The sequence below is a fragment of the Neopelma chrysocephalum genome, unplaced genomic scaffold, assembly GCF_003984885.1.
Source record: "Neopelma chrysocephalum unplaced genomic scaffold, ASM398488v2 Primary Assembly neopelma1_25, whole genome shotgun sequence".
In the NCBI taxonomy this organism is placed as follows: Eukaryota; Metazoa; Chordata; class Aves; order Passeriformes; family Pipridae; genus Neopelma; species Neopelma chrysocephalum.
The window spans coordinates 27,770,847-27,789,595 of record NW_020897694.1 but is presented as its reverse complement, the minus strand read 5'-3'; the positions used below and the strand labels follow the sequence as shown (position 1 = coordinate 27,789,595).

Genomic DNA, 18,749 nt, shown 5'->3' with positions numbered 1-18,749 from the left:
CCTGGTAGAGTAATTTTTTTTTCTTTTCTGAGTTTCTGGTTTTCCTTCAGTCCCCATAATCATATGCCACAAGACCTGCACTTAACTACAATGCTTATATCCTATGAAATTCATACTATATTCTTTTTTTCCCCAAAACACCTTGTATGTAATTGTCTTACTGTAAAAATGGCTTAAAACCATTAGCATGGTATTATCAAACTGTGATTGTTTATGAAGCAAATTTGAGATAGCAAAAGGTGCTCATTTATAAATAAAATTAACTCAATTATATGGCTACATTTTTACAGCTGGTATTTTGTTGACTCGTTGCCTGTCTGCAGTACAGTGAGTGATCAACTGTTGTGACTAGAGAATCAATATTAATTATATTGCAATTTTTGAGCTGTTATGTGTATGTATAATAACTTTGGTTGTGCTGTGAAGGCTGTTGGGCCAGAAGAGGTTAGTTACTTTTCAAAACAATGATGAAATGCCTATGGTGCACTGTATGCTCCAATGTGTGCATTTATAGGAGCTATCTAGTACATAAAAATAACTGACACAAACAATAAACCCCTAGCCTAGAATCTATTCACCATTATTTTCACCTTAAGGATAACTATTAAAAAATTAAAAGACTCCAGAGAAACAAAATTGTGTTGTCTTGTGAAGGTTGTTTACGTGCCCATTTGAAATGTGTGAAAAATGTCTGGTCTTCTTCATTTAATAAATGCCATCATTATAGATTTTTTTTTTCACTTTTTTTAAGCAGTATTGTTATAGGAGCAGAGGCCTAGAAACTGAACTCCACACTCTCATCTAGTAGATAGTTTCTTTTTTCCTCCTTTTCTTACACCTCCACCATCTAAGATGCTGCTGTTGTGTGGTGATTACAGTATTGCTATCTATGCTCATCTTTCAGAGATAGATGAACCTCATCCAAAGAAATTTTTGTCCTATTTTTCAGCCTTCATCCTAATTTTATTTTCATATGTTGCTTCTTATTGTTGCCCACAAAATAACCTTCCATACAACAAGCAATATAGCTCCACCAATTTGAAATGAAGAAACAGAAAGAAAATGTAATAGTGGGAGGTATAAACAATTCAGCTGCATGGTACCTTAGCTCACTGGCTCTCTTAATACTTGTGCTTCTGAGTCCAAGGCTTTGGCTTCCAAAGGACAACTGGGTGCTCAGGCATGAGGTATATCTCTTTTTGTACATGCCTTAAAGATATCTAAGGGAAAAAAATCATATTCAAACTTTTGTCAACTTTATTGGCCCACATGTCACAGGTTGCCTGTCTCTTGAAGAAGTGTGAAAATTATATTGTACTAGTTCTTAGCACTGCGTGTTGTCATAGAAATATCTAATATCACTGACTTCCTGGAAGAGCAGAGTTGGTTTAGTTGCAACTTTCTCATTTCCTCATTTTTCTTCTGAATGTTCCAGGGATCATTGGTTGTTTTTTGGTAGCTTTTTCCTTTTTATTTTCTATTTTTAAAAATCTTTTCCCCTTCTTTGACAAATAGACTTTCAAGGAAACCAGAAGTTCCAGTATTTGAATGCTATTTTCAGGTGTATGTCTTCTGCTTGAGCTTAAGCTAAAATTCAGGCTGCAGATATAGCTGGACATGGTGTCTTTTCAGATTTTGAGGGAGATATCCATTTCTACCTTTTTGTGTGTGTGTGAAATCATTAAATGATCCCTCAGCAGCCTTGTTTTGCTCTTGTATGATCCTTGGCTTTTTTCCTTTGTATTTTCCCCCCAAGTATTAGGGCAGCTGATGCATTCTTTACAATCGATAAAACTGTCCTTCCTCTCCACTGACCAGAAGGTGGTCTTTTTGTAACTGTTCTTATTATTTAGTCATTATCTTTTTTTTAATAGACATTCAGTTCATACTCTTTATTCTTTGCCCATTCACCACTTGCTAAACAGAGCGTGTCCCAGCTAGAAAATGCTGTCCCTTCTGCAGAAATAGCTTCTTTGCTCTTTTTTTCCGGTACTATTTCTGATCCAGCATTACGTCTGGCTGCTGCTTGGACCAGTGGGACCTGTTGTTCACATAGTGACATTTATATGGATACTAAATTTCACCAAAAAAACAATTACTTTGCAGGCTGGTAGGAGAACTTCCAAATGGGAGAGTTTTCTTCTGAGGAAAAAAAAAATCTGTTTAGAGAATTTTAGATGAATTTTCAAAAACCTCTAGGGTGTGATATTTACCACAAAAGAAATGGCCATTTCAGATTTTGATTGAGTACAGTATTTCAACAGCTATTTGCAACGTTATATCTTTTGTATAAGGAAACCACTGAAAACCATGAAAGTTCTGCAACTTCAGTAAAGCTGGTTAAGATCAAACATTTTTTTCTGAAGAAGAATAATGATAAAAATTTATTTATTTCATGTCAGTCAAAATATGCTTTATTCAAATCAAAGTTTTGATGATTTTTGCTAAAGAAAAATTTTGCACTATAGGAATTCCTTATATATATATTTTTTTTGAAAACTTTTCATTCCAAAGAATCTTCTGGACACCACAGGTGAATGACATCTCTTAAGGTGCTCTTTGATTCTCATGGCATCATTAAGGTGTTTCTGATGAGAAAATCTTATGTATTATTTGAAATGCAGATGACTAAGTTTGCAGGCCCAAGAGCATTATGCTCACATTACCAGAACTGTGCAATGAGATTTGGGCCTCTTTGGGTATTCTGTACTATGTACTCTGTGCAGGCTTTTCTCCAATTTATCTGGGCAAGCAGTGTGTATCTGAAAGCAAACTGCATTTAACAATGATGTAATCTGACTGCTGGGTCTATTAGGATATTGCTGCTGAATAAAAAGTGTTTAAAGGAGCAGAGTTTGAACTCATGGGACATCCAAGCCTGCTATCTTCTGTATCCTCTGTCTTCAGTGGCTGATGAGTATAAGCAGGGCCTGACTGGAACTCAAGGAGTCTGTAGGGTCAAAACAGCCTCCACAGCCAAAAAGGCAGAAGTGCTTGGGGTTCCTTCTAATTCCTTGTTGGAATTTCTGCCTTTCTCCTGTGGAAAACATTTCTGTAGGTATGACGGCAGAGGTTTTGTGTCCTCTGGATCTGTATAGCAAGATCATAATAGAATATAGAACAGTTTGGGTTGGAAGGGAGCTTAAAGATTCTCTAGTTCCAATCCTCCCTGCCACAGGCAGGGACACCTTCCACTAGACCAGGTTGCTCAAAGCATCATCCAATCTGGCCTTGAACACTTCCAGGAATGAAGGATCCACAACTCCTTTGGGCAAAACATTCCAGTGCCTCATCACACTCACAGTGAACAGTTTCTTCCTAATATCCAATCTAAACCTGTCCTCTTTCTGTTTAATGCCATTCTCCCTTGCCTTTCACTGCATGCCCTTGTAAAAAGATCCTTTGAGCCTGGTTGAAGGTTCTGGTTTAGGTAATGGAGACAAGAATAGAATATTTGGGAAACTAGAAGTTGCTGACTATTAGAATGGCTGTATCACTAGCCCATGTGCAGTAGCTGTGAGATCCAGTTTGTGTTGTCTTCCCTAATCTGGTGGGTTGTCTGGTGGTGCTGCATTCTCTTGTTTTCTTGTCACCTGTGGCTTTGCAGTTTTCTTGAGTGTCATCTACAATTATCTTCTCTTTTCTACCTGAAAATTGAAGTTTATAAATTGTGCTGCAGCTACAACAGGGAAAATAGCTAATTTATTTTGCTTTGTATCTATTTTAACTGTTCTGTTCCCTGGGACTGACAGTGCATTTCTGTTTTCTCACAGTTTCTCCGATTCTGAGTTCTTTTGTTTTTTTTTTTTAATTGACTTGTTTAATCTTCAACCTGCCTTCAAACTTTACTTCTGTTGAGTTTACTATTGGAAAAAACCTATTTGTCTTCTCTTGGATTTTGCTTCTTCCATCATACTGCTGTTCCCTCTTGCTCTGTCTACTCCCCGTGACTTAATTATATTGTTCTAAAGGAGAGTTCAAAAGGAGCTGAAGAATTTTAACTTTTATATTTTCAGAACTTTGCATCTACGGTAGGTAAATTTTCTATAAAGTTCATTTTAAAAAAAGATCCCTTTCTAGAGTGTGCAAGCTTCCCAGTAGTGTAATAATTATTTCAAAATATACAGCAGTTAAAAGACATCTGTTTAAGGAGTCAGGAAACTTAGTTTTTCAAGCTTGTCCTGTTGTAACATTTGACCAGTTATTGCATGAGTATCTAACTCCCCCTCTATTTCCACTTTGGATTAGTTCCCTACTTAAATGTGTGTAAAAGCAGTATAACAACCTGCTGCAATAATGTATGTATTTCAACATTTATTCTTTCAATCTTCTTGAATTTACCTACCATCTACCTTACTCTGGTAGTCATTGAATCATATTTGTCTTATAATTACAACATTAGTTTCTCTTTATATTTTTAAGCATTGAAGCTGTTTTACACTTGTTGAGCTGCCTTATTTTAGGATAGTTTTGTTATCAAGGGATCTCTGAAGATATTGGGTGTTAATTTCTCTTTCCAGTAAGATCACCAAAAAACACTTAGTGCTCAAGAAGTTTCTGTACCTGGTTTATTCAAGATACAATCTGTCAGACCGTAAGGAAAGGATATGTCTTATTTCAAAACTTGGTTATCCCAGAATTTTCATCGTGAGTTTCTTTAAGCCCTATCATTTACTTCTTTACAAACAGCCATTGGAGTCAGAATTCGTTATTTTTCTGAACTGACTACTTCCAGATGAAGTTGTTTGTGCAGTGTGTGTTTGTCTCTTTCAATTTTCAGCATTATATATTAATTATTATACCTCTGGGTTTTCTTAAGAGCCATCAGATGAACTCGCATCTTCCTTGACCTAGACCATGCTCACATCAAGAAGAGATCTGTTTTATTCTATGAGAAAGTAATACTGCAAATAAGCAGTGTTATGGAGATACTATATACTATGGGGCACAGAAAAACTTTAGCTGTATACTTGTTCATAAGCAGCCCACTGGAAGTGTTTTAATCTTCTAGACCAAAGGACTGAGGCAGCAATATCTGCTATATACAAAGCTGAGATTTGATCCTTGATACAGTTCTTGCCACTATTGTTATCATGACTTATTGCTTAAGCTGGATGATTTGATTGAAGAATTCTTCAGGCTGGCAATTAAGAGTATCCTTTCACCAAATTTCATTTCTTACCACTTCTGCTTGTTGTATGGAATCTTGTTTTGTAGGATGGGAAGAGACAGGAATTACAAAGCTCTAAATTACGTACTAGTGATTGTCTGTGTCATAGTCTTGTTTTCTGCCATCCTATCTTCCTCCCTCTTTCCCCTATTCACATTATACTGACCATCTCCATAGAAGTATATTTCCTAATTCTACAAAGTTTCTAATATTCATTTTGTAATGACTGCAAGGGGGAGAAAGGGTGAAATTTTACTGTATGTAAAACCCCTGTGATTGACAGTCTTTTTGCCTCCTGCTTCCTAGTAGGTAGATAACGCTTGCTGTATGGGATCTTGTTTTGTAGGGTGGAAGAAGAGGGAGGACTACAACAAACACAAATAGTGGTATGTAATTTTCCCTTTCTCCTTTGTCTCTCCCTACCTACCAGTCTTAACACAGAATTTGCTCAATCATATGATGATGCCTTGTACTGCTATTTGCTGCTTTTTATAAAAACAGCACATCTTCCCAGTTTTTGTTAGTTAAATACCTGAAGCATTTTAAGAAAGAATATAAATGAAATATTACATACAACACATAGGACACAATGTGACTGAACTTAAACTGACCGGGTTCTATATCCCATTGTGACATCTGAAGTCCTCCAGTTATCCATTATCTTTAAAAATATTTAACAAGCTGCTGTGCGTGGAATTTTGGAGAAAACAGCTGCAATGGGGAAAGAGTAATCATCCTTCTATTTCAACTAAAATCAACTACATGCATAGAGTGTGATAACTTTTTGAAAAGCTAATGCTGTAGAACTGATATAGAACTACCTGATTTTTTGGGTCAAGTTTCATCAAAATATTGTAAATTTAAATTCTAGTTGCAGAATCTTAATTAGTTTGAATGACACAGGGAGATGGTACCCAGCTGTGCATAGCACAGATTACCTAGATGTTAGGGAGAACTTTCTTGTAAAATAAAGGGGAAGATTACTATTAGATAAAGAAGTTGTATTATTTCCAAGGGTAGGACAGCACTTTCAAAATACTGTGTTGTGTAGTGTTTGAAGATTTCTCTCAAAAGCATACAAGTTACTCAAAAATCATTGTCATTTGGTTTGGGCTTTGGGTTTTTTTTTTGGTTGGTTGGTTGGTTGATTGGTTTTTTTCTATCATAAAGCTCTCACTTCTGCCCTCTTGTTAAAAAGGTACAAATTGACAGTTTATCAGAGAGATACATAAAGTATCATAGATGTAGTACAAAAAGTAACAGGGAAAATGCTTTACTGAATTCAGTTATTAAGAGGAGTAGAGAAAAGCAAATGATATGTCAAAAACTTGTTTCAAGAGAGTTACCGTCTTCAGTAACCAATTTTTCTTTTTGTTGTTGTGGGTTGTTGATTCAGTATTGACTGAACATGTCTTCCCAGTGAATCATTCCTAGTTTCTATGACACCCCTAAGATCTGCACAGTACAGCTACAGTGAAAACAAGTCATATTTTCAAGGTCTAAATAGCTGTGATAATTAGGAAACAAAAGCTGCATTTGTATTTGCCCTGATGATGAGAAAGTTTTTCCATTTCAGTTGAAAACAAGAACAAAACACAGTAAATTCTCAGCAGAGTACTGAATCTGCGCTCCTCTTGGTAGCAGCACTTGAGGGGTCAGATTCTGTGCATTAACTGATCTGGAGAAACTGTGTGTCAAGAAAGTAAATGGAAAAGGTAGAATAAACTTCATCAGTTTGTTATTTAGTAAAATACAATTTGGGGTTCTTTTCCTCTCAGAGAAGCATGTTATAATGGATTACTTTAATTCTCAGCATGGTGTTGTTGTTTATGGGTTGACATGATGCCTATGATCAAGATAATTCTTTTCTTTCTATTGTGAGACTAGAAACAAAGGGATTTTTTATGATCTGTCTGTGCTTGGTCCATTTAAAAGGAATGTAGTGGATTGACCCTGGCTGGATGCCAGGCATCTACCAAAGCCGCTCTATCACTCCCCTCCACAGCTGGACGGGAGAAGATAAAATATATCAGAGGCTTCACGGGCTGATATAAGGACCAGGAGTAATCACTCAGTGGATACCGTCACAGACAAAACAGACTCAGCTTGGAGATATTAATTACATTTATTTTTAACCAAATATGAGCAGGAGAATGAGAAATAAAACAAATCTTAAAAACAACTTCCCCCCCATCCCTCCCTCGTTCCCTGGCTTTACCTCCTTCCCCCCCCAGCATCACAGGGAGACAGGGAAGGGGGGTTATGGTCAGTTCATCACAGGTTGTTCCTGCTGCTGCTCAAGCAGTAGAGTCCTTCCCCTGCTCCTCGTGGGGTCCCTCCCACAGGACACAATCCTCCATGACTTTCTCCAACGTGCTTCCATCCCACGGGCAACAGTTCTCCACGAACTGTTCCAATGCAGGTCACTTTTCCATGGGGTGCAGTCCTTCAGCACAACCTGCTCCAGTGTCGGTCCCCCCAGGATCATAACTCCTACCAGGAAAACCTGCTGTGCCTTGTCTTCCTCTGTCCCTGGGTCAGCATGTCCCTACCAGGGCCTTGCTTCAGCATGGGCTTCCCACAGGTTCACAGACTCCTTCAGGCATCCACCTGCTCTGGCATGGGTCTCCTCCACGGGCTGCAGGTGGATGTTTGCACTCCCATTAACCTCCATGGGCTTCAGGACGACAGCCTGACTCAATGGCCTTCACCACAGGCTGCAGTGAAATTTCAGCTCCAGTGCCTGGAGCACCTCCTCCCCCTCCTTCTCCACAGACTTTACCATCTACATAGTTGTTCTTTTCGTGTAGTCTCACTCTGCCCTTCTCTGGCCACAATTACATCTGTGCAACAACTTTAAAAAAAAATTAAGTTAAATTTCTTAAAAATGTTACCACAGAAGTGTTACCACCATTTCTAATTAGCCCAACCTCAACCTTGGCCAGCGATGGGTCCATCCTTGAGCTGGCTGACATTGGTTCTGTTGGACATGGAGGAAGCTTCTAGCAGCTTCTCACAGAAGCCACCCCTTTAGCTTCCCTGCTACTAAGAAACAGCCACACAAACCAACTACGAGAAAATGCAGCCTTTTGGTGGAGAGATTCTTCCCAGACTAGGGTAAAACCTAAATTCATGTTGTCAACATGGAGCAAAACTACTCCATCATGATGGAAAATGAGTCCCCAAAGTGTATTTTATTTAAATAATAAATGCATGTTGTGTAAAAATATGAAGTAAGATGATAGAGAACTAATTAAGATGTAGAGGTTCTGTACTGTTGGCATTTGGAAAAAAAAAGTTAATTGCTTTTATTCTGAGGTTCATAACATTACCATTAATTTTCATGATAACTTTATTGCGTAGACATGACACATATTGAATAGAGCTATCTGTTTGGCAGAAAGTGCACGGGCTACTAAGATGTCAAGAAAAACGGCACTTTAAAAGTTTCAAAAGGATGAATAATTACTGTGGATTAAGTCCTATTTAAGCTGGGTGCAGAGGGGTTTGGCATTTTTCCTTTTTTTTTTTTTTCATGGGATTGTGATTCATCTGCATAATCATCAAAAACCCTTCTCTCTATGCAGCCCAGAAGATCGTCCATTTTAGTTTCAAGAGTTGTTCTTGGCGTTAATTGGGGGGGCCACCACCTGCAGATTATTCAGATACATAATATCTTTATCTTGGTGCTGTGGATAAAAGATATTTCAATGGGAATGGGTGTAGAATAGTGATTCTTTTACCACTTGGGGTGGAGAGGAAGAGTGGCACCTGTGGACTTCTAGAGAGTCCATGGTATCTCTGCAGTACCTAGAAATCTTCTTTAGCAGTGAAGACACCAGTATCCATTTTGGCTGAATTGTGGATGAAAGATATATAGTGCAACATGCCAGTCTTATATTTGCTGTTTCCTGCAAAAAAGATTAGCAACAATCCTCCTAATGTGATGAAGTAGATGCATAATTTGCTAAGAATATAAAACCTTTTTAAGCTTTCCTATGGGCATGAATAAATACTTAGTAGCAGGTGCGTGGGTGTATTTTCTGTCATTTGCCAGATTTTTGTAGGTTTTCTGTTATAAATAATGAAATAGAACATTTAAGAATACTGAAGTGTAGATTTTGAGACTGGATACTTAGAGTATGAAGTTTCATATATTTAAAAAAATTCTTATTCTTCAGTCATATTGAACTTTTACAATGTGAATTAGAAAGATGTTAAAGTTTGAATTGCTTCAGTACCTGAAAACTGCTATTCAGGTGTAACAAATCAGATTAATAGTAGTTCTGTGTTGCCATCTCTTTATTTTTCAGCTGGTGTATACTTTTGGCTGGCTTTCTTTGACCTATAGCTCACAAGTTTCTTGTTTTATGCCAAATATGTGATGTTTACTTTACCATGAATAGAACAATTGTTGCCTTTAAAATAATTTCTGGTATCCTCTGTTTCCGATATTTTTTTCTGCTTGTTTCAAGCTATTTATAATTCTCATTAGCAGTAGTAAGAGAAGAGATTTCTCTTGCTAAATTCTGAGATGGCATTCTGGAGGTATTGTGAAGTGAAAATTGTTAGTCATGGACTTGATGTCCAAACAAAATAGACATCAGCCAAAAAGAAACAACCTTCTTATGCGACTATTTCCCAGGAAAGGGGAATCACAAAAATATCAGCTTTCCTGAGTTTGACGTGAGGCAAACCTGTAGTGCGTGTGCAAGCAAACCCAAATCATTCTGTGACTCTTCAAATTTTTGAAATAACTCCAGTCTAATTCTCCTAAAAAAACCCGAAACCAAAACCAAAGAAGAAGATTGTGTTCATGCTATTGCTTCCTTCATGTTACAGCACTGCTGACTTTATTGAAGCGGTGTCTGACCTGCACAGCAGTACTGGAGATGACAAACAGTGTGATGATTCAACCTGCCTCCCTTTAGCCTCGCTAGGATATAGGGCTACTTATTCATGCTCAAGAGAGAGACTGGACCCATCAGAAGCTGATCCTTCCTAACCATCTGAGCAGAGTTAGATGTCTGTCTTAGCACCATGCTTATGGCTAGGATATGGTAAATTATTATTTTCACATATCTATTCGAGAAATATGTAGCTCTAAGAATTCTGCTAGTTTTGTTCTTCTGACTTTTGTAATTTCTTCTACACTGTAAATATGTGCATTAAATTTTCTCTATAAAAGATACTGGAGAAAGCAATGTTTCTTTTTTCAACAGATCACCTTTTCCCCAAAGAAAAGAACTATGCACTTTATAATGGTATGTAACACAAAGAGGGATTAATGATTCTTAAAAAAAGTTCGATTTCTTTATATAGAAAAATATAAAAATATTGGGCATTATCCTTTTGCTTAAGGAATTCCATGCTATCATTTTGTTTTCTGGTCAGAAAATTGGTAGTGATATTCCTCATAGACTATAACCTTTCCAAAGTTATCTTACACATGCTAGCCTCCTTTAAAAAGTGAAACCAGATTTTTAATGGTGAATTTTCTCCTTGGTTTTCTCAAAAAAACCCAGTTTATCCCATCTTTAATAAACTGGCAACATGTTTCTTCAATAGTATAAAATAAAATCCCCAAAGAATAGTCCATTGTGAAGGAAGGGAACCTTGCAGTAATGTTAAAACCAAAACAAAAACAAGATTTTGTAATTTGCAGTTTGGAAGTTGTATTGAGACCCCAAACCCAAGACATGTTGAATCATTAAAGATAACCAGTCATTTCCCTAAGGTAACTTACAGAGTTCTCACTCAGAAATATGGGTTGTTTGATGCTGTGCAACATAGGACTCAATATTTTGGGTTTATTTTTCAGATTCTTTCTCAATTGTTCACATTAAATATTCCCAGTTTAAAACATATCTGTTCTACAATGCATTCAAACCCTACTGAATTGACCTAGAATTTAAAAGTTATTGCAGCCTCTCAGCTCTCCCATTGTGACCATCAATGCATTTCTTCCATCAATGTGTTTCTGGTCAAACTACATGGTGCTCTCTCCACTGTTTTCAAATGCCACGCAAGATGCTATTGTCAATTCCTTTTTTTTTTTTTCTAATAACATTTACTTTCTGGGACAAAACCCCCATCACTGAGGTGGAGATTTGTCTGTATATGAACACACATGGAAAGCAATTTTTTGCATATAAAGTAGCCTGACATATGTTCACTACAGAGAGCAGGACAGAACACTCTGATCTTATGCTCTGGATTTTGAAGGGAGAAATCAACAGTGTAACACGCTTGGATGAGTGATCTAGAAAAATATAGTCCCATATTACACTCTTCATGTACACCAAAAACTTAAATACATAACTCTAAAATGCATCCTAAGATCTATCATCAGTTTGGTGGTTACCTGTATTCTCCCCAAAACTCAGAAAGATTATTTAGCTGGTTTTATGACTTTTGAAGAACATGTCTAATACATGAATCATTTATAAATCAGCTGACTTATAATACTAGAGATGTAAAATACAATCACGGTATGATTTAATTAAACATTTAATACCACTTACATTATTTCTGACTGAAAAATAATGTTTATTTTATACTTTAGAGCAGAATTCAGAAAAGTTACTGAAATGTCAAAATGTAAACATGAGGGAGGCCCATGATTGAAAGAGCTCTTGCTTGTATATCTGTCCAACCTGGCTCGTCAGTACATACCCATTTTTTGCTGTTCCTCTGAATTCTTACCTGATTTATTTGGCCTAATAATTGTGGTTACATTATTTTCATTTGACCCACAGAGTATGGAATGTTAAACATGTTTATTAAGTGTATTAGAGTCAAATGATTTACCATGGGAACTGAAGGGTTCCTAGTCTTCATGTGATATTCTTGAAATGCATCTTACTAATGATGGAGTTTATTTTGCCACCTGCCTAATACCACTGATTTTCAGTGAAGCAAAGGAGGTGAGGTGGGGTATGTGGTTTTTAAAACATCACTTCTTTAAAAAGATTGAAAAATAAACCTTCTCCATCAAAGGCAAGAGGACAACTGGCTAACTTTGTAACTCAATCATTTCTTACAGTGTTGCTTATCTCCTTCGTTAAGACATCAATATCACATGACTGAATTTACAGAGGTTCTGACTGGGACTCTGCAAGTCAGTAGGAGGTGGGGCAGTCAGCTTTCTAAAAATAAGTGGCCTGATTTTTATACTTTAGGGGAATTTTCACTCAAGCAAAAAAATTGTCACTGCCAGATGGAAGCATTACTACAGCAGGGGGATGTTAACAAAGATGCACTCAGCAAGGCAAATTGTTACCATAGTAACAGGATGCTAAGCATTTTCACATAAATAAATAAAATTAGACAGTATTATTTAGAGAGCTCAATGGCAAAATAAAAAAAAAACTATGATTTTTCCTTTTGGAAATGGATATGGGTTTTTTTCTACATTATGCTTAAAACTTTGTTACAACACTCTCTTGCTGACAAGCTGCATTGCTTTCAACCTAAATACCTTTATCAGCTGTATTCATTTCTATTCCAGAACAAATCCTGGTACTTAATCTCCATTTTTCCAGCATATTTTTACAACTAAACAGTCCATAGCATAGTCCATAGGATTTGTAAACATTCTTTAGGCCTTGATAGCAGGACATGACAAACAGCAAAATTAATACCGGTGGTATAACTGCTTCTGAGTGTCCCCAGCCAGTGACTGGCCTCCCAGTGTTTCTTACCACATGGAGAGAATGTCATAGAAATGTTGCTACATAGAAATTTGTTGCCAAATTTAGCTGCCAAAAAGAGGGTCAAATTAAACCTTGGAGGAGTGAAGAGTTTGTGGTACACAGGAATGTTACAGCAAGCATACTTTAAAAAAGGAAGCAGTAGTAGTGTGTTTGTTAGCCACATGTCCAAAGATAACACCTTTACAGTTGGAGGGGTGAACTGTGGAGGTTGTGTTTTTTCTCAATATCCTGTAAGAGTTTGAGCCACACCGAAATGTGCAGAACATTTAAAAACTAATATATTTACACCGAGCAGGGAACGAGGGGGAAGAGTAGAGCAAGGGGAGAATGCACCTTTTCTTCTTTTCTTAATCAGCAGATACCACTTCTTAAAACAAAAATTTCAACCTCCTAAATCAGGAACCCAACAGGTTAAGGCTAATCTGGCAGGATTGAAGAGATGAGAGATACTCATCTTTAGAAATGAGAGAAAATGGAGCTTCTTTTGGCTTTTGGTGTATTTGTAAAGAGTATCCTGACAAAGGCATGAAAATGTAGAGATTTGGCACAGGGTGGTTCTTGAACTGTTTTGACACCTTGCTGGTTTATGTAGGAATTGTGACAATTCTGTTGCCATTGGGACCAAATCATTTATTGTTTAATGTGTTCACCACCAACCTGAACATATGGAATATTGGTGTTGCTCCCATAGCTGGGCTATCTTTCCTGCAGAATCACACTGTGTGTTGTATTGGCACCATCTGTTGCTATTTTAAATATTTAGATTAATGGTCTAACATAATTCAATGTCTTACACTATTAATTACTCTAGATCTTTAGAAAGGGAGACAAAGAGAAAATTATTTCCTCCAGGAAAAGTTTCTCTTATTTGATTTTTCACTTAAAATATTTCATAGATCAGGGCCAAATACCCTAATGCAGTTCAAGCAAGCGAAGTGTTCAGATGTGAATAATCCATGAATATGCATAATAAATCATACTTAATTACATTTTGATGTCTGGATAGAATCCAGTATGTTTTGTCAAGTCTCATAGGGAAACTGCACAAGCTATTTATGCATCATTTCATAAATTGTTTCACCACCATGCTTCATTCTGTTCTTAAGGCATGTTTTGAAGTTGACATCACTTGTTAAGACCAGCATTATATTAAAGAGGAAGCACAAATTTCAGTAAAAAATCACCAAAGAATATTCCAATGAAACTTCTTCACTCAGTCTATCTGAAAATTTTTCCCTTCTTCTTGGATTTTTTTCTTTCAATGTGATATATTTCATCAATTAAGAGCCTGTTGATATTTAATTTAACATCTTTTATTTAGTAGTCTTAGATGCAACCACTAGCCTTCTTTATGGAAGTACAGGTATTAAATTCACTAATAATTTTGCATCTGTGGTATATCAGCATAATATCCTGAGTAAATGTGGTACCTGACTGTCATAATTGTGTTAACATTTAATAATCATAATGCATAGTTGCTCTGATGACAGATTCGACATCTGTCTGCAGTATGCACCCACATGCACACCTTTCAAAACGTGTAATACAGTTCCTTAACGACATACAAACCCATTTTAGTTTTTTTGCTTACTCCTCTCATTATTTGGGATGCAGCCTTCAAAAATTTTACTTCAAAAATTTACTTTGTTATTGTCTTCTTTACAATAGTAAGTAACTCTTTACCGTCTTTAGCCATTTACTAAATGCATTTATGTGATACTGAAATGTGTGAGCGTGCATTTGTCTTAGCCTACAAATCATTATTTCAGATTTTAATTTGCATGAATATTTGGTTTATTATGATATACATACTTATTCTTGTTAAGATAATGCTTTGATTCAGTAAAAAACTATTCTTTTCTTACACATGTGTAGCTTACTTCATTTATACAAGAGACAACAAATTAATTCAGCTGTATTTTTCATGCAGGCCTACAAACCCAAACAAGTTAAATAAAGTAGATCTGGTTGAACAATATCAGGAGGGTTTTGGATAGAGATGCTAGAACGCGACCATGGTAGTTTTCCTTTTAATCACTGGTCATGAATCTGCAGTAAATACTATCGCTAACTTAAAACTATGTGAAGCCTTGAAGTAAAGGAGATGTCTCCCCTGAAGTATTTAGACATCTGTGTCATAAGAAGTGCCATCTCTTGGGCCAATCACTTCCTTCTCTGGGCTCCTAATCTCCAGAAATATATGGTTTCTTGGCTGAGGCATAGAGGCTCTCCTCCTTTTGCTGGTTGTATCAGCAGAGCATTGCTGCAAGAATCAATTATTTATGATACTTTCCCACTGTCAGTGTTTTTGTGTTCTTCATTAAATAAATTATTTCTCACAGAGCTTGATATCAGATGTTTGGGACTTCTTACTTCTGAACCTACTTGGAGGGAGTTTCTTTAGTTGTCCTCTGAGAGAAACTCACCTTCTTTCGGTGTTTTATGCATGATATAGGTGACCTTCTATTTGGTGTTATATACATGATTAAAAAAGTTTGCAATGAAAATGGAGTCTCATGCATCACAAATTGTCACAATTGTATTGTGTTATCTAAGATTAATACTTAAGAACCCCACTTTGGAGTAAAGAAAATTTGAAACTGGAAGATTGATGATCGGTAATGTATGGATATATTTGAGGGTGCTAGAAAGTATGTGATCTGCAGGACACTTGCATCAATAACAGTTTTGGGGTTCATGGCTCCTTTGGTGGCAGCAAGGTGGATGATGGAGGAAGCAAGGTGGGAAAGTAGGCTTATCTTTCTTTCCTTTTTTTTCCTCCTGGAAACTTAGACTCTTAAATAATATGGGTAGATGCCACCAGAATAATTTTTATAGATATTTTTAGCTTCGGCGATAGATTTTAATTTGTGTTTTACCAGACAGTGTTCTCATCATTTGTTTGATAAATACCAACTGTTTAATCTTCATTTGCATGGAAGATTCAGTGAAACTTACTTGTTTATATCAAAACTACTACTTTTGTGGAAGGAATATGTATCAGATAAATGTCTACATTCATGAGCTGTTTCTACTTCAAAACAAGTATGAAAGAAAATATATTTTTGTTAAATTCTGAAATTTATGTAACAACTTGGGATTTTTTTTATTCCACATTCTTTTACTATTATAAAAGTTTTATAGTTATTTTTAATTGTAGCTGCTCAAACTTAACACCATCAAAATCTTACTAAACGTTAGAGGTTCAACCTAAAATATTTGTGAATGGAAGTATTGCTCTCTTGCTCTCAAAACATGAAACATGGGATGATAACCTGGCTGCCTTGAGTTGAAAGAAAAATTACATTTGCCTCACTGTGACATTGTTGTCTTTATTTTGTATCATCAAGCTCATTATAGGTACTTATGCTTTCAAAAGCTTATAAAAGTGCATCCTCACTCACTGAGGAGCAATGCATAGAGAAGTACATCCTTAGAAATGACACCTTGGAAACCAGGTCCAAGTTGTAGCCCAAAGAAGCTCTTATCAGCTATCACCCCCTAACACTGAGGGGACTTAAATTCTACAGGGACAGTTTCTTACCCCAAATTTTATTTCAGTACATATCAGGAAGCACTTTCTTGTCAACAGGTTGAGACAACCTGGTAACAAGCTTGTGACTAGGTGTGAGGGGGTCTTGGCACAGTAGCACTTCCTGCACGAGGGCCTCAGTGTATAGGACTCACAAAAGATGTTCTATCCAAAATACACCTAAGGCTTTCTCTTGAATAAAGGAAAGAGAGACAAGAAGCGGACTGAGCTCTGTGAATTGCATAATACTGTTCCAACCATTTTGATACACTTGGGAAGACCTGAGCTCCAAATCCACTGGGGGTGATTCTGAGTCACTGTACTTGCAGTTGGGTTCTGGGAATCCAAAGGTGTATTACCTCTGGAAGTGAAAATGGTGTAGTCTAGAAGAGTTAACTAAAAAGATGGGTTAGCTGTCTGCTCTCAGGAGAGAGGCTTTGGAACTTCAAAGAGACTTTTGGTAACCATCAGGTTCCCTGAAGTGTCTTCTTGCAGTGTTATGGGAGTACATGATTCCATCATTATCATGCTCCTGGTTCCTCACTCTCACCATGTGTTTTACAGACAATCTTGCTCCCTGTGTTGGGATCCTGGGGACCATTCTGGGGTTAGACAGCTGCCAGTGTTGCTGTGAAAAAAGGAGGCATTGAGCAAACAACCTATGCACACAGTGCATTATTTTGGCCCCACTAATAGATGACTTTGACCTAGAATTTGAGTTGACTAGCTTTTATGTTTAGGCAGTGTAAAGATGGATAGAAAAATTGACCTGATATCCCAGGTTTCAGAAGTGAGTTCCACTGTGAATCCCTCTGTTTGCCAAGCAGTCTTTGCCTACGTTAGTATCTGATAGGTTTAAATGTGGGGTAAGATCAAAACATTTATTCATTTTATAATTCTGTGTCACAGAGCCTGTAGACACTGGATTAGCTGAAATTTTATTAGCTTAGGTTTTGAACCTGATGTCTAGTGCTTTGAAGGATGACAGATTTTGGTAACTGAGTCAAATATTTCTGTTTGTCTTCTCTTCATGAATCTCATCACTACAGCGTATTTCTGCTTGCACAGTTTCATTAAAGACAGTAATAGCTCAAGGTTGCAAACTGTTGGAAGTCTCATAAGTTTTAAAATCCCAGAGACTGTAGCTATTTTCTTCTTATTTTCCTTTTTTTTTCTTACTTCATATTCTTGGAACACTTTTTTATTTGTTTTTTTTCAAAGAATTTTACTCAGAGGAAGGCAAGTATAAGACTCCACTCTTGTGCATGAGCCATGCCAGCATCTTCAGTTGCCTCACACCAGTTTTCAGAAAACAGTCTGCATTTCTTCATATCAGTCTTTCTAGAAAAATACTTTACATTTCCATTATTTCATATCTTAGACTGTAAAAAATTAGCATGAAATCAAAGTCCAAACCCTGTTCAAAACTTTTAAATAAAGACCCTATTCATTTCTTGCTGAACTTTTGAATTGTGTGCTGAGTCAGCTAAATAGAAAAAGTGCTTCACTGTCGGAGAAAGAGTTTGATACTGAGTGTTCTTTAAAACCATCTCATTTACATCAGTTACTAAATATGGCCTTTTTCCCTGCTTAATTCAAATAAGTATTTGGAACTGAAACTGGACTTGATGATCTCAGAGGTCCCTTCCAACCCAGCTGATTCTATGATTCTATGATTCTATGATATACCTAATGGAAAAATCAAGGTAGCTGTCTTTCAAAATACCTTTCATACTAGTAAAATAGAAGTAAGACTAATAAAAGAAACAAAAAATTTCTATTTTTAAAGCCCTATTTAGCAATTTAGAAAAGAAAAAAAAGCTATTTAATGTTTAATATTATGCCATTTAATAATGTTATTCAAATAATTCTGAGCATGTGAGTTTTGAAATTACTATTTGAAAACAAGTACAGAAACACTCTAACGTTACATTTATTTAATGAAATCAAAAAGCAGAGCTATCTTAGAGTATCAGCTCTCTTGCAACATTATCAAGTGAAGTTTGATAACCATAGAGGAAAAAGTCTGAGCTAGTACTTTCATTCCTCTTGCTGCACAGTTATATCTCAGATTATTCCCTGATTCAAATGCACTGGGCAGAAGATTTAACCTTTCATAGGTAATCCTGTTTGGTTGTATGAATTTTGGTTTTAGGCAATTTTCTGTGAATGTCTGTATGCAAGTGCACGTAATATACAATTTATAAGGAAAAGCTTCAATTATTCCCTAAATAATAGTATTTATGTACAAAATATAAAACTCTTCAACTGGGATTTGCTGTCCTGTAATTTGAGATGTCAGTGATCACATTTCCTTGTGTCTTTTGAAGAT

At 36.5% G+C, this 18,749-nt stretch overlaps 1 protein-coding gene across 3 annotated transcripts in view; it reads left to right on the top strand.

Moving 5' to 3' along the window:
• The window catches only part of FGF14 (fibroblast growth factor 14), a 413,988-nt gene that overhangs the window by 231,202 nt on the left and 164,037 nt on the right, over window positions 1–18,749 (top strand). Inside the window, exon 2 of one of the 3 annotated variants that reach the window (XM_027674698.1) lies at window positions 5,517–5,556. The exons of the other annotated variants lie outside the window; for them this stretch is intronic. The gene's annotated coding sequence lies outside the window, so the exon portion shown is untranslated. The remainder of the gene's footprint in view (window positions 1–5,516; window positions 5,557–18,749) is intronic. 3 annotated transcript variants of the gene reach the window in all.